This window comes from Cricetulus griseus, chromosome 10 (genome assembly GCF_003668045.3).
Source record: "Cricetulus griseus strain 17A/GY chromosome 10, alternate assembly CriGri-PICRH-1.0, whole genome shotgun sequence".
Classification (NCBI taxonomy): domain Eukaryota; kingdom Metazoa; phylum Chordata; class Mammalia; order Rodentia; family Cricetidae; genus Cricetulus; species Cricetulus griseus.
Window position 1 is genome coordinate 24,932,064 of NC_048603.1, and position 16,138 is coordinate 24,948,201.

Consider the following 16,138-nt stretch of genomic DNA (forward strand, 5'->3'; position numbering starts at 1 on the left):
CCTTTTATACTAGTCTATTTGGACTCCAAGCCATATGAAACCTTTGCCCTATAGTAAACTATCTCTAGCAACTTCAACAGTAAGGTAAAAATGAATTCACTTTTGAGGAAGATAATTTTCTAGAAATCTCTCAGGGATGGAAAGAATTAATTATGAACCCAATTCCCTCAATATCTAAGCACTTTGAAATGAGTTCCCTGGAAGTTATTTTTGTTCTCTGGGGTCCCATTTAGTACCAGAAGGAATGATCCTTTAAAAGTCTCTTACTTCACTAAACTACTAGTCTGCTTTCAAAAAAAAAAAAAAAAGAGCAAATATTCCATGTTCTCAAAGATGAATTAAATCTTTAGGTAATTTAAAAAAGACAGTAATATAATTCTTAAAGGGTTATTGGAATTAAATGCAATCTTATTTTTTTTCTCCTTAACTTCCAGTAAAACCTTTAAATGGAGCAGAGAGCAGAGCAAATGGTCATCAAGGGAGATGAAATGTCCCTTGAAATGAAATGTCTATGACTAATGAAAGCCCGGTGGCTGTAGGAGGAACAATGGAGACGATGATCTGATCAGTACCAGTCATTGGTCAGCAATACACAAAACCCAAACGGTACACTGGAAGGAAACAAGAAGAAACTGTCTTTAGCTTTGTTTCACGGTGTCTCCTAACTCCTTGTGGCCTTGGGCTGAGGAGAGTCCTCTCATCTCTGGTTGTGAAGGAAGGAGGGACTGTCTCTCTTGATGAACCACGTGTGGCATGTCTTAGTATGTGTGGATCACACTGACAAAAGATTCTGATTCAGTTCATTGGTTTACTTGGTTCTTGTCGAAGAACTTGATAGTTTTCTGTAGTGAATATTTAACATTAAGAGTCCAACCTGGCTATTGTCTTCTGGTTTGGGCCTCTCTGATGATGATGGAGGGATAGGGTGCAGGTACCGTTCAATATGCTGTGGTACCAAATCAGAATGGCACGGCATAATTATAGTAAATGTTCTTTCTCTCTCTTTCCTTTTCCTTTTTCATGAAGGATTAGTTCCGGGGCTTGTGAAAAATAGTGGCAGGTTACTTGTGAGTCTTTGGAAACTTCCTCTAGAAAACATAAAAAATAAAACAACAGACACATAACATTTATACAAGGCTGAAATAAAGAGGAAAATCACATTTCCTCATGGAATGTTATGTGTGTGTGTGTGTGTGTGTGTGTGTGTGTCTGTGTGTGTGTGTGTGTTTGTGTGTGTGTGTATTTGAGAGAGAGAGAGAGAGAGAGAGAGAGAGAGAGAGAGAGAGAGAGAGCCCTACTATGGATCTGAGTCATAGAAGCTAGGTAATCAGTAAATAGTGAGTTAGGGCATTTCTGTATATGTACTTGATTCCTTCCATGTGGGTGGCTTTTATGTATTTGAATATTTGAAATACCCTAGAATATTTGTTACTGGCTACCTCCTATTGGCTCATTTTCACTCTGGCATTCCTAATTTTGTATGTTTGGTTTTTCATATTGAGTCTTTTATTTAAATTTGTGTGCCATGGTTCACAGTTTGTTTGTTTTTTTTTGTCTTATTTTCTCAACCTTCTAGCTTATTCACACGTTCTGAATTTGATTCATGGCTTTTGATTTTATCTCACAGATAAGGTATATTCATAGGAGGCAATTGACAAAACCCCTTTAATGGGGCCACTCTTGGCTTTGGCAGTTCTCATTGTAGCTACCAACTTAACATGGAAGGTCTATTTGATCTTAGATACTTCTTTCATTAAAATATGATATTGTATAATTAGAAGAAGAAAACAGAGTAGAAACCCTTACCACTCTTGAGACAATATGATCAGCACATATTAGATTGTGTAACTCCTTCTCATTCTTTACATACCCTTTGTAATGAAATCACACATTTAAGATTTTGATCATGTAGCTTGCTGACATTCCCCATAGTTGGTAAAATACATTTCCCTACTCTTTTGGTGTGTCCTCATGTGATGTGAATATCTGTAACTTTTGTGGATGATTTAAATGTATTGCTATGATAAAAATTGGTTTTCTTGTATTTCTCCCCATGCAATCCAAGGAGTCTCCATGAGAACTATTGGCTAAAAGAGATAAAGAGGCAACACAAGCTATATCTTGTCTTTCAGTTGACAGTTGAGTGTCCAATAGGGTATAGAGTTCTCATAGACATGTCTCCTATTTTCAGATACAAAGCAAATACTCCAGTTTGAATTAGTAAATAATGCCTGAGAATGGATTACTTCAAAATGCTTACTGTGTGCCTAATGTACATTATTTTAGTATTTACAACTATTCTATTGACAAAGCAATCATTAATCCCACTTTTAATTATTCATTAGCCTAGTCTTTGGGAGATTTAATAACTTGTCCGAGATCACAAATACTATTAGCTGGTCTGAAACCCAGTTATATCAGAGTACCAGAATTTTTGAGCATTACAAATCTGTCCAACTCTATTTCTCTGTTTTTATAGTCTGCAAAAGAAAGACTGATAGACGGGTCTACAGAAAACTGGGTTCAAAATGTAATTATGTGACCTGTAAGTTTGAAGATTTCTTTGTCATCCATGGATGATGGAAAGAGTATTCCGATGGGTTTCTGACCTCTCTCCCTGGGAAAGAGCCAGTTTAAACACTAACCAGGTACAGGGAATGATTGGAGTTCATTCCCGTATTCATCAAGTATTAATTCTCATGTTTGCTCTTTTTTTCTCCTGGTCTTTCTTTAATACCAGCAAATCAAAACTTTGTGTTTCCAAAAAGAACAAACAAAATTAAACTAGGAGATATGTCAGTTATGCTGGTCTTCCACAGGAAGTTAGAGTGCAGCAGACCAGAAAGGAGAAAGACAGCAGTTTTAATTGAGGGGTATTTACAGTCTGCAGTTGCTATGGCACACTAATGACTTTTTATCCTTGTATTACAAGAGTAAATGTAGCCAAAGAAGGATAATGCCTACTATGTTTTTATAGTCTACGATTGTTTCTGCATGTTAAAATTAGTGGTTATACTGTATTGTGGATTTCTTAAAGAAAAGAACTCTATGCGTATTTGAACTATATGTATATTCTACTGTTGTTTCTGTTGTATCAAATTCCCTCACTACAATTCTTCATCATCCTGGAGTTAGTTCCCTGCTGGGTCAGTATCATTTAATTCCCAAATCAGAGACGCCAATATATCAAATAAGGTTGCCCATTATTTAATCAAAAGGACTTAACTATTAGCTGTGTTATTAATTTCCCACACCAAACCCAAGTTAAAGAGATAGACATGGATTCTGTTTCTAAGGAGTAGGAACACTTCTGGGTGGGAGAGCAGGTCAGAAAAAGAGTCAGTTTTGCCAAAAGGCTCAAGAAATGCTCACAAAAGACAATGTCTGAGTGAGTGTTTGAGGTATGGATGGTAAGGAACTTCACAGAGCACTAATGATTTCATAGGACAGAGGCATGAACAAATACTTATGCAAGAACCCACAAGCATGTGGCTGAGTCAGAATATATGCAAAGGGAGCAGAAATGGCCAAGCTAAAAGGCAGGTTGGATCCTCAGCACGGTTGTCCAAAAACTGATCAGGAAAATGTTTGCCAGTAGGTGATATCTTCACTCCATTCAAGTGCTAGGGTAAGCCCATTCATACAGTCTTTCCACTTTTCCATTCATGATATCTCATTAATTGAGTATGGGGACTTGCAAGAAAGTTTCTTTTCTATGCTGTTCATTTGCCCCAACATGCCCCAAGCATTGTTAATGTTTTAGCTCATTACCTCACTTTATTTTATATTTGATCTCTATCTATAGGCTTTAAACAAACATGCAATTTTCACTAGTTCCAATTAACAGTGAAGGAATGAATGCTATATTTGATTTTCACCTGGAGACCCAGGTTCATCTTCAAAGTGATTGGCATTTCTAATAGACAAGAAAGGATTGGTGAATTTTTTTTCTGATGATTTACTTGCCTCCATGCTATTGAGGGATCTGAATTGTGATTGTATGCATACTGAAGACTTGGAATGGTTTTCTAGAGTTGTTCAGCATGGTTGATATTTTTGAGAAGGGTCGGGAGAGATCATGAGAAGCTGATATTTGATGATGAACTCTGCCTGACCAGGCCCTTTACAGGGAGGGCCTCTAGGCAGAAAGGATGAGTAAGAGATCAACTATATAACCAGAAAGGGAGAAAAGATGGGGGTCGGTAGGCAATATGGTGGGAATTAGCATGGTTCTGTCATAACATACATGCATCTGAAAACGAATTTGGAATAAAAGTTCTCTAAATAAGAATTGATTCAGAAAGACATCAAAGGTATAGGACACCTAGGATGAATGTGATGAGGGTTTGTTAATAGCAACTAATAAGATTTGTCACTACTGAACACCCCTTCCATTCCAAAGCCATGCTGTGTGTGGGGTGTTCTTGAAGATCTGAGCCTACTTTTAGCTTACATTGCTAACGTTAAGAGAGAACATTTGTGGTTGATATTTACTGAAGCTTGACTGTAGCCTAAGCCAAATGTATTTGCATGTATACCTGTGTATAAATTTGTGTGTGACTGTGCATGCAAGAGATAGCAAGCTGTACATAAGCACTCAGGAGTATTTTAGAAGAATACCCATGCTTAAACATTTAAAAAGTAATTGCAGTCTCATGTCTTCTTTTAAGGACAGATGAACCTTAGCAGACTCTGGGATTCTCTCAAACTCTTTAGCTGTGTTTTCAAATGCTTTGGGTTTGGCAGGTCACAAAGCTAGTATTTGCCAAGTCTTTTTTCTCTCAATTTTTATACCCACATGTACTTCAAGAGAACTTTATACATATGGTTCATATTCATTTACACTTAACTCATCAAAAAACCTTAAGGCCATCCGAAGCCCCACAAACCTTCAGAGTCAGTATTATTAAAACTTGGGAAATTATTATTAAATCCTAGTACTCAAGGGTAGCATTCATTTACTAATCAGGACGGGTTGTCTTGCACATGTATCTAATCAAGTATTTGCTTCATGAATGAATGACTGCAGTTTAAATTTCAGTGTGGGAGCTAATGCTACCAATACTAGCAATACTGCATGTGTTTTTGAAGTGTTGGCTGTGGCTTTTAGTTGAATCAGCCAGGAGATTCTTAATTCTTTCAATAACCTATTAACTGTCTTTGTAACACAGACAAACAGCAAATTAAACTACTCGGTTAAGACATGTGTTTTTGAAACCATGATGTTGACCTTGCTGATACATAATTACCTCCCTCAGTGATGAAGCTGTAGAGTGGGAAATGTCCGTAAAAAGCCAACACATGAAGTTACAGACACAAGGAGCTAAATTTGTACTGCCAAATATCAGCCAATGCAGTATAATTGGATTTCTGCTATCTACTCAGTTTTCCTTCTGTATATAATCTTCCTTTATTGTCAACTGCAAAGAAAGCATGTACATATAAAATTTATAAATTCACCATCCCCTGTAATAAGTAATGAAGCAAGTAACACACACACACACACACACACACACACACACACACGTATATGTATGTGTACATGCATATGCATACATAGATATAAATGTATATAGATAGATGTCTCTATCATCTATTACTTATTTGTTTAAGTTCTGATTATAAGAGTTGGGGATCAGATATGACTTTGGGATTAGTCAGAAAAAGGTAAAAATTTCCCAGTTTCCATGGTTATTAAATGAAGAGACTATGTTAGCTGAGAGTTTTCAATCTCCTATTTGAAAGTGTGCTTTGTGGCCGGGCAGTGGTGGCGCACACCTTAATCCCAGCACTCGGGAGGCAGAGGCAGGCAGATCTCTGTGAATTCAAGACCAGCCTGGTCTATAAGAGCTAGGACAGGCTCCAAAGCCACAGAGAAACCCTGTCTCAAAAACAAAACAAAAACAAAAAACAAACAAACAAAAAAGTGTGCTTTATGATCAGTATATTCTATATAATAGAAGCTACTATGTGTCAGGAGAGAGGCTGCTATGATTCTTGTCATTTTAAGTTTTTGTTCTGTTTGTGTTCTTCATAATGTGAAAGTAATAACATTATTTTTAGCAAGTGAAGGTTGGTCATCATTTCCCTGATATAATTATATTTATATTATCTTTAAAAAGCTACTCGCTGATGGCAAAGTGGGAACCACAATTTTTTTCAAAGAAGGCTTCTGTGTTGAAAGGTTCTTCCTTTATTGTTGAAGATGTTCTTGGAGATACAAGTTCATTATAACAAACATTTCTCCAAGATATTCTTTAGTTCAGTTCACATCTTTGTCTCTTTGAAAGTCTCTCCTAGTGTCCATGGAAATTTCCAGGCAATAGAAGCATCTGCTCTGTGGGAATCCCTGTCTTCCAAGCTTATTGGTTACACATTATCACACAATGACAGAACATCAGTTAGACTGGGAATTGCCAGCGCTAGAAGCTGTTGGTGATCATATTCAGAAAGGAGATTCTACGACGGCCAATGTCGAAGTCCTTTAAAGTCATCTAAATTCTTTCATTAACAAGGATGCCCATCTCTGTTCTACAGCATTATTGCAAACTTACTAGCTTGATAGAATGCAAATTTATTAGCCAAAGCTTCTGTTTTTCAGGATTCTGAGCACACCACGTTACCTGCTTCATTTGTTAATATCCCATGTATCTAAAATCAACAGACTACCAGGAGCTCCTCTCCAGAGGCTTGGGTTCCCTTTCTAAGTCCTTGTAAATGATTGGCAGAATTAATTTCTTTATGGTTACAGCACTGCAGTTTTATTTTTCTTGTAGCCTCTTTTAGGGGTTAGTATCAGCCTCTAGCAGTCTTTCTGAGATCCTGACCATATGGCATCCTCAAAACCAAAATGTGGCAGCTAATTATTGAAAACCAGAAAGATTATTTCTGTCCATCTGATACAACAGAAAATTACATATGTGACATTATCATGGTATGGCCATCCACCATATGCAAAGGACTGGATCACATTCCACAGAAACTTTTACATGGCATGTTCCCACGGGGGAAGGAAACTTGGGAAATTATTATTAAATCCTAGTACTCAAGGGTAGCATTCATTTACTAATCAGGACGGGTTGTCTTGCACATATATTTTATCAAATATTTGTTTCATGTAACTCATCTTACAATGTGATTTTCACTTTGAGGTCTGGTAGTTCAAGTGTTTCTTAGAATTTATTTATTTTTTATGTACTTTTTTGCTCTGAGTTTCCATGTGGTTTTGTTTTCTCATAAACAAACAAACATTAGCTAAGGAATTATAATATGCCCATGCCCTCTCTAAGAAACCAAAGAATACCTGAAAAGGATAACAGAAATGTCAAAACAAATCTATATTCTAAAAAATGATTTGCAAAGATGCTAAGTTGATCGTCTTCTCTGAGCCAAAAGTGGTCTGTGCCGTACATATTTAAGAATTAATGTTAGGAGGAACAATGTGTGAGTTCACTTCAGTGTGGCCTTCCCCCCACCATACAATGTATTCTTGGTGCGTATACTGTGGAAAACACATAGTATAATTTTTTAGAATACACAACTGCAGTAGAGGTTCTTTTATCTAATATCCATACATCCGTCTTGACAACTTAATTGACACTCTCTGTTTCCTCTTTTAATTATTGACTAATGCCATTGGCATGTTAGCATATAGCAACAGGTGTTCCTTTGCAGTGTGCTTTCACATTCTTCCTTGGGGTTGAGTTATGTACTTAAGAGTCAATTGCGTCTGCTTCTAGCCACTCATTGCCATCTGTTCTGGTTATAGTAATTGTGGATTCTAATAAAAAAATAATGCATGAAATGAGAAAGAATGATTATGGAAAGAATATTGAAGATGCTGACACAGCAAAATACAGGGTTTTTTTTGGAAGGTTTAGTAAGTACAATTTGTTCTTTGGGAGGAACTGAGTTATGACTTTTTTTTGCCTTTCTTGTTAGTTATCCATCTCTTAACTTCCACGTCTACCCTGCTTTCTCATCCTTCACCCCATTTAATCCTTCCTGTTCCATGATTCCCTTTTCCTGCTTTGTATCACCATGTGTTTTTTTCTTTTTCTTCCCCAAAATGGTTATGACATAAAACCTGGGCAAGCTCAAAACACTCGAAATCCCACCATGGAGGGGGTAAGTGAGCAGGAAGTCCCACCCCTACTTACACGAGGAGTTACTGGTAATTGACAGCTGCTGAGAGTGTGGTCCCTGGTATGTCTAACATTCTCCCATGGCTAGTCAGATGAACAAAGTATAAACAAAATACTAACTGGACTCCATGAGCTTATAAAATGCATGAGGACATAGTGTTGGGTATGAGATAGGAGTAGATATGAGAGAAGATTACGTAGGGAGAAGAATATGATGAAAATACAATGTATGAAATTTTCAAAGAACTAAATAGAAATAAATAACTAAATTACAGCTGAATAAAATCATTTTAAAAGATTGAGAAACTGTAGTGAACTATTTTTAGTTTCCAGGAATCTTCCTAGATTATTTTTTTTTACCTCAAATGAACTAAGATAAAGCATGATTCATACTATATAAATAATAGTGTGTTATCAACATAAATGTTGGAGGTATAGCTCAGTGCTGGGACACTAGCATAGCATGTGTAAGGTGCTATGTTCAATCCCAGCACTAGAGAAACAAAACAAGACAAAAATAAAATTCTTAAAAAGTAACATAACATTTTATTTAATGCATCAAATATGGGTGAGAAAACCTTGGACCAAAATCAAGTTTTACCCATACACATACATACATATATGTGTATCTGTGTTTGATTTAAGAAGTGTACACATTATGTTTTATGATTGTTTTCATTTTTACTGACATTTGATCATCCTGCCAACATGATCCTGGTTAGAAGACTTCTGCCTCAGTTTTGTTCCTTATGGCATTAGCTTGACTTGGTATTAGTTCTTACATTTATGATGATGATAATTTTTTGGTGTCTATCTTTTTACCAGCAGGCTCTACAGTATGCCCATTTTTCTTTTCTTAAGATACTCTTTGGTCTGCCAATATTTGGTAGTTATTTTTCTCCCATCTTACTCTGTGGTTGGAAAAGCCTGCATTGATTTTTACTGAATTGATGCTTAGCAGTAAATGGATATAAATGTTTCTATGAACAACCATAAAAAAATGAGTTCAAGGCAAGCCTGGTTGACAGAGTGAGCTCCAGGACAGGCTCTAAAGATTCAGAGAAACCCTATCTGGAGAAAATAAACAAAAAGAAGATCATAAATACAGTGTTGGAATGAGAGACAGTGGGGAATAGAAACCCAAATTTAAATGTAAATAATGCAACTGATGAATTTTATGAACTTGAACAAACTATATCTTTTGTTTCTTAATCTCTAAGTGGACTCTCACAGAACCTTCCAGAAAAGGAAACAAGAACAACGTGGGTTGGAACACTTCAGCTGTAGGTGAACATGGTGTGTTCTGTAGGATCTGAATGATGCTGGCCACCACACACTAGACTTAAAAATGGAGTATGAAGCAAGACCTTGGAATAGCCAATGTATTATGTGGGAATCTTGGAGGAGAACCACAATAAGGCTGCTTTATTTGCATGCCAAACTAGATCATCTTAGTTGAGAATGATTGACTATAAATCTGAAGTAGAGATAGGGGTGACTTATTCCTAAGAACATGAGGCCTAAGGATTTAATTTAGGGTATTAGGCCAATGACGTTGCTGCTAATGCTTTTCTGGATATGAATTAGCTGTGACTGTTTTCTTTCTTCATATGTTCTAAAAAATAAACCTTCATCATATAGAGTGAACCAAAGTTGCCTCTGTTCCTTGCTCTGTGTAGTACTAAGGAAAAATGTACCATATTCTTGGTATATTTGGTGGGACCTTAGAGAATTCTATAAAAAAATTATAAGCATTTTTTTATCATCTGTAAACAGTAAGAGAGAAGATGGCTGACCAGAATTGGTGTTTGTTAGTATAATACTTTCCATGTAATACTTTTAACAATTAAGAGATCTTAGAGTGATGTGAACATTAATTTCTTTAGAGGAAGAAACTTTCTAAATTTAATCAAAGTCTTTCTTTATAGGATATCATAAATCATGCTCACAAGTTAGTAGAGACCACTTCCTGAGAACAGCGCTCATCCAGATCCCCCACCTCCTCCATAGCACAGCCTTAGCTGGTGCCACATCATCACACTGAGTATCATGAACAACTGTGTTTCATTTTCAGCCAGCTGGAGGCATATGCAACAAATTCAAAACTTAACCTGGCCAGGTGATGCCTTCCCTGGGTTTCTCCATTGGAAGTCATCTCCTTCTCCATTCCAGTAGCAGCAGACTACTGGAGGGGGGATGTTGGCAGGAGAATGCAGACTGCTCTGTGATGAGCAGAGTAGAAACCAGGAACAAGGAGCTTAAGTCACTGGGGAAGAACAGCTTTTGCAAAGTCCGGAGCTGCCTCTGTGGGTACCACTTCCTACTCTTAGTTTTTGGCACCAGTTGTGTCTACTGATATGGATGCCAGACTTGAAAGATGTTTGTTATTGTGTGAAATTGAGGGTCAGGTTTTATTAATTTGTTACTTTCCAAGAAAGAATTACTTGTTCAGAAACTAAATTAGGGTGCAGTGACCAATATCTGGCTTTAGGGTTACTTAGAAGGCACCATGACTTGTTGGCTGGTTTGTGAGTTGTGTGTGTGTGTGTGTGTGTGTGTGTGTGTGTGTGTGTGTGTGTGTGTGTGAGTGTGTGTGTGTGTGTGTGTGTTCTCTTGTTGTCTACTGTCAACTCCTATCCTCCTGTGTCATCTTTTCCTAAAAACATGAGACTTAGTCATACTCAAGACAAACGCATAACTGCTTCATACCTCTCTCCTCCCTTCCCCCTTTATGAAATGCTGGGGATAGAACTTGCGACCTTTTATACATGTGAAGCAAGTGCTTTGCCACTGAACTACATGCCCGTCCTTCCCCTACATACTTATAAACCCACAAAATTACATAAGTCGATTGCAGGTCCTTTTATAAATAGCCTGGATGAGATGATGAACCAGTTCACCATTTGTGACACGAAGCGTCTTGTTCTCCAGAGGACTCCTGCAATAGCTGAACAAAGTCACCAGCTCTTCAGCGTGCATTTCTGGGATGGCATGCAAATACAGACAGCACAGAGCCCAGAGTGTGGCATTTGGACTCACTCTTGGCTCTGGGCCAGCTCTCATCCCCATATGACTTGACAAAATGGGACCCAGCATAAAAGGCATAGATGGACCAGAGAGATCTTCCACCTCCTCAACGTTTCATGGAACCTGTCATTTTCCTCAGGCTGCACAAACAGAAAGAATCTTTTTCCTCCAGACTCAAATTGAGCAGAACGGCAGAGCAGATGGTGCTGGTCAGTTAAGTAACAGCAGAACACAGGGAACAACTTGTTTTCAAAAACAAATGGCCCTTCTTGGAAGGTACAATCTAATAGGGCTGTCAAAACTCAAACTCGGAGAATTTCTCTCTAAGCAACAGCCTGCAAGCCATTTCCCTAAGCTGGGCTGCAAGGGATTCAGGGATCTCTCTCTTCTGTTTTTCTTTATGCTGAGGGCAGTATGGCTCACAGAAGGCAGGGGATAATGAATAATGATGATCAGTCCAAGCAGATCAATGTTATTGCATGTTTCTGTTTCCATAGTTCCCACACCTTGACTCACACAGTTTCCTCAATCAAGTGCAAAGAAGCCAGAGAATTCATACTCATTTTTCTGTTAAAAAAAAAAAGGTCAAAAAAGTTTGACACTTTGCTGAGGTGAAGTTGTAATAAGCACGATGTTTAAGGTTGTCTATTTATTGTTCATTTATTCATCTGAGTGTGCATGTATGCTTCGTTCATGGTGTGTGTTGGGCCTGGAGACCATGCAGTGAACCAGTGCATCATATCCTTTGCTTACAAGGAGACTCTAGTTTAGCAGATGGGGACAAAGGAATAGCTAATGACAACAAATACAACAGAGGTGGGTAAGAACATAGGACTATTTAATGTAGCCTGTAAGCAGTGAGGGCAATAGCTATGGAAAAGAATAGGTCCCTGGCCCAGTGAGATAGCTTAATGATAAATACACTTCCTACCAATCCTGAAAGCCTGGGTTAGATCTATGGGACCCTTAGTGTAAGTCATCTTCCTCCCCTTGCATTTGCTATGGCATGCATGTGCCGTATCCCACAATAAAGTTAATTTTAATAGCTTTTGTTGTTGTTGCTAAAAGACTAGGTTCCTCAAAATTGTATCTTTGTTGAGATAAATATTAGTGAGAAATTATTGAGGTAGAAAGCTTGGGACTTGGGGGAGAGGAGAGAAAAGAAAGAAATATCTAGGTTCCGAAGGTAGTCTTCATCTCTTCAGCATGTATTCCTAGGATGGCATGCCAGTCCAGACAGAACCCAGGGACTGAGTGTAATGACTGGGGGCATCTGGGGTTGTACAGGGCACTGATAATGGTTATAGATCTGGCAGAGAAGGTGGACAGTAGAAGCCTGAAATCATAGCATCAATAAGATAACCTTTAGTAGAAGAGTTTGGTTGATACGTGCTGGTAATGAGGAAATCTGCAACATTTTCTTTAAGTGTAACTGATTGGATAAAGAGTATCAAAACTAGAAGCGATAGCTCTAGTTAGAATACACTCTTGCCCTAGTCCAAGATAAAGGATTTAGACTTTGATTCAGGTAGTAAGTAGGTAACAGGACTGAATGTGTTCCAATGACATTTAGAAATTAGTACTTATAAGGATATACATTACATAGATTGGTGTCAATTAAGACTAAACCCATTGCCGGGGTGTTGGTGGCACGTGCCTTTAATCCCAGCACTCGGGAGGCAGAGGCAGGTGGATCTCTGTGAGTTCGAGGCCAGCCTGGTCTCCAGAGCAAGTACCAGGATAGGCTCCAAAGCTACACAGAGAAACCCTAATTCGAAATACCAAAAAAAAAAAAAAAAAGGCTAGACTCATATTTGTGAAATCATGTTATGAGGTGATTCTTCACTTTCTCCTCACAGTTTTATTGTAGACTACCTTGACTCTACTCTTTGGTGACTACCCTACATGAGAGGCCTGATAGCAAGAGACTCCATTATCCCTTCAGAGTACCTTGAGTTGTTGTGGAATATTCCTTTATATTGTATGAAGATATGTCACTGTGATTGGCTTAATAAAGAGATGAATGGCCAATAAGTAGGTAGGAAGAGGTGAGGTGAGGCACAGAAAAGAGGTGATAAATCTGGGCAAGGGAGAGATAGCAAAGGATATGGAGAGGAAACAGGAGGTACAAGATGGAAGAAAGGTAAAAAAATCCATAAGGCAAAATGCAGATTAATATAAATGGGTTAATTTAAGTTATAAGAACTACCGGGATATGCCAAAGCTATAGATTGAGCTTTCATAATTAATAATAAGTCTCTGTGTCATATTTTTGTGAGCTGAAAGCTCAAAGAAAAAATCTGTTGCAGTGAGTGGCATCCAAGACACCATCATAGAAAACTTGAAATTGCTTTGAGATTACATTCAAGGGCAAGCAATAGAACAGTGCCTACTTCCCCTTAGAACAGACGTGGAGGGAATTTAATTCCTGTGAAGAAAGCATTATGGTCTGAATCCTTGTTGGCATATCAACACTGTAGTCACCTGCCAAACACAGGAAAGAAGGTATGTTCTGAAATCTATACTTCATCCTTAGGTACACAATCCGTGTGTGTGTGTGTGTGTGTGTGTGTGTGTGTGTACGTATATACATAAGAGCTTGGGAAGATTTTGAGCATATCTGTTCCTCTCCAGTCATGTAAACAAAAGTAACAGAGTGATGATTTGAGTGTCTATGTTCACTAGGAGTCAATGAACAGGTCATCACTGTAAATAACTTTTTAACTTCTAGATCATTGTTGGTGCCCTGTTTAAATACCACACACTGTTGTCTTAACCATCCATGTACTAGCTGTTGTACTCATTTTAGTTGTAAAAGTTGTTTTTCTAGTTGCCTTAACAGAAAAAAATTCCTGGGACATGTACATGACTTAACTTTCATTGAAGTAACAATGAAAATGAAGACAGCCATTCACTAAATCCACACAACTCCAAGCCATGACCTTTTCACTACATGGTGCTCCTGTTCCTAGACTTTTTAATAAGAGAAGGGTTTCTAAGGAACTTGGATGAGATTAGAGCTCATAAAGGGCTCAAGGTTCGTTTGATGTCAAAGAAAAAAGACAACCCTTCCTCTGAGCCTTCTGCATCCAAAGCTGGTAAGTCCTCACTTGTGGGTGGTGGTCTGAGTTTTTTCATGTAAAAATAAAAAAAGCCAAAACTTTCCACCAAGAAGTGATCTTGAAAGAATGAAGTGAGGCTGGGACCATAATCTGTATTAACTTTTATTTTTACAAAATTATATGAGCATGTTGTAATTTGTTGTAATCTCTAAAGTTTCTACTCTTACCTTTCATGTCTTTATTGGAAAAGTTATTTTTTTCTTTATAGGAAAAATCGTTAAAGTAGGCTTCTCCTTTTCAGTCTACATGATCCACTCTACCACAGTTAGCAATTTAAGAGTGATTTGGGTAATCCTTGAACACTTAGCAGTGTTATTTGGCAGGGCAACCTTGCCCTGTGAGGCTGAGAGAGAGAGGCAAAGCTATTTGGCTTGGCTGAATTCTGTGATGTGATGTTTGAGTTTTTTTTCTCAATGCTCATTATATTAGGAAAGAAAATAAGTTACAGCTTATGACCAGCAGCTGTTTCTCTGAAGAAAACAATGCAGTATATTCTTTTCTGTTTCGCACACTGGAGTCCTGTGCTGTGTGAGCCCAAAATGTGCACTTGGCATCTTACGGAAAGTCCTTCCTTCATCCTTGGAAACACATGCAAAATACCATGGTTTGTTCACATGCTCATTTGTGTCCATCTGTTCTCCAGGCTCACTTACTCTTGTGTTTGTCCATTCACTCACTCAACTGCTTACAGTTTATTGTTGTAATTGTGTTTGTTATGAAAATTTCCCTTTATCTGTGTTTGGATCTGTGGTTCTATGGCATTTACTACATCCTTTTATCACATTAGTGTACAAATATTAACATTTTCTGTTCCTATGACCCCAAACAAACAAACAAAAACTCTATCATCATTATCTCTGTTCATTATTTATACTTTTATTTAACAAATTGGGACCCATGACAAGCAAACTTCTGTAAGACTGGCTATAGAAAAATAAATGTTTTCCTTCTTCATGGTCTAATGGGAAGGATCTAAAACTCTGATGGGCTATGTGTGCCCTCAAGATAAGCCACTGTCTTCACTTCCATTTCCTACCCACACATGGATTTAGCCAATCTACTGGAAGGTATAGGATGAATCACAAACTCTCAGGTCTGATTTGATCCTTGAGATTTTGCTTTGCCTACCTTCTCAGCCCCAGCTCTTGCACTGTAGCTTTTCTTTACATTCCAATTAACCATATAAAGTACAGTTATTAATAAGTGATAGACAACAGCATTATTTTCATGAACAATGAAAGAAACAATAAAGCCAGGAACTCTGCCAGTCTAACCTCCTTAATCTTATGAATTCTTAGCTTCTGGCTGCTTAATCTTACTAATTCTCATTTCTGGTTCCCAGAGAAATTTATTTTAACCATATGCTAGCAAGCAACATGAAAATATGTCCTAGAAGCTTAACTCTTTTTTTAATTTTAAACATATTTCTTTATTGATTCTTTGGAGATTTCATATCATACACTCTAATCCTGCTCTCCTGCCAGTTCCTCTATATCCTCCCCTCACTAATCCCCCCAAATTAATTAAAAACCAAACAAACGAAAGAACCAAAATCCCACCTTAAATGTCCATCTTTCTAGTACCTTTTCATTTATCCTAATGACATCAGGAGCTGAGTTTGGGTTGGATCTGCATGTCCTCGTCTGGGGGAGTACCTACTAAGCAAGCAACCCAGAACCTCAGCACTTTCACTGTGTTCAGCGCTACAAGGAGGACATGGTTAGTCTTAGTAGGTCTCTTAAGGGAGCAATCTCAGGCTGTGTGCATCAAGGAAGAGGAAGCTGCACCTGATGCTTTCACACACAAACCAGTGTTAGGGATTTGACAGTTCCCTGAGACTTATGT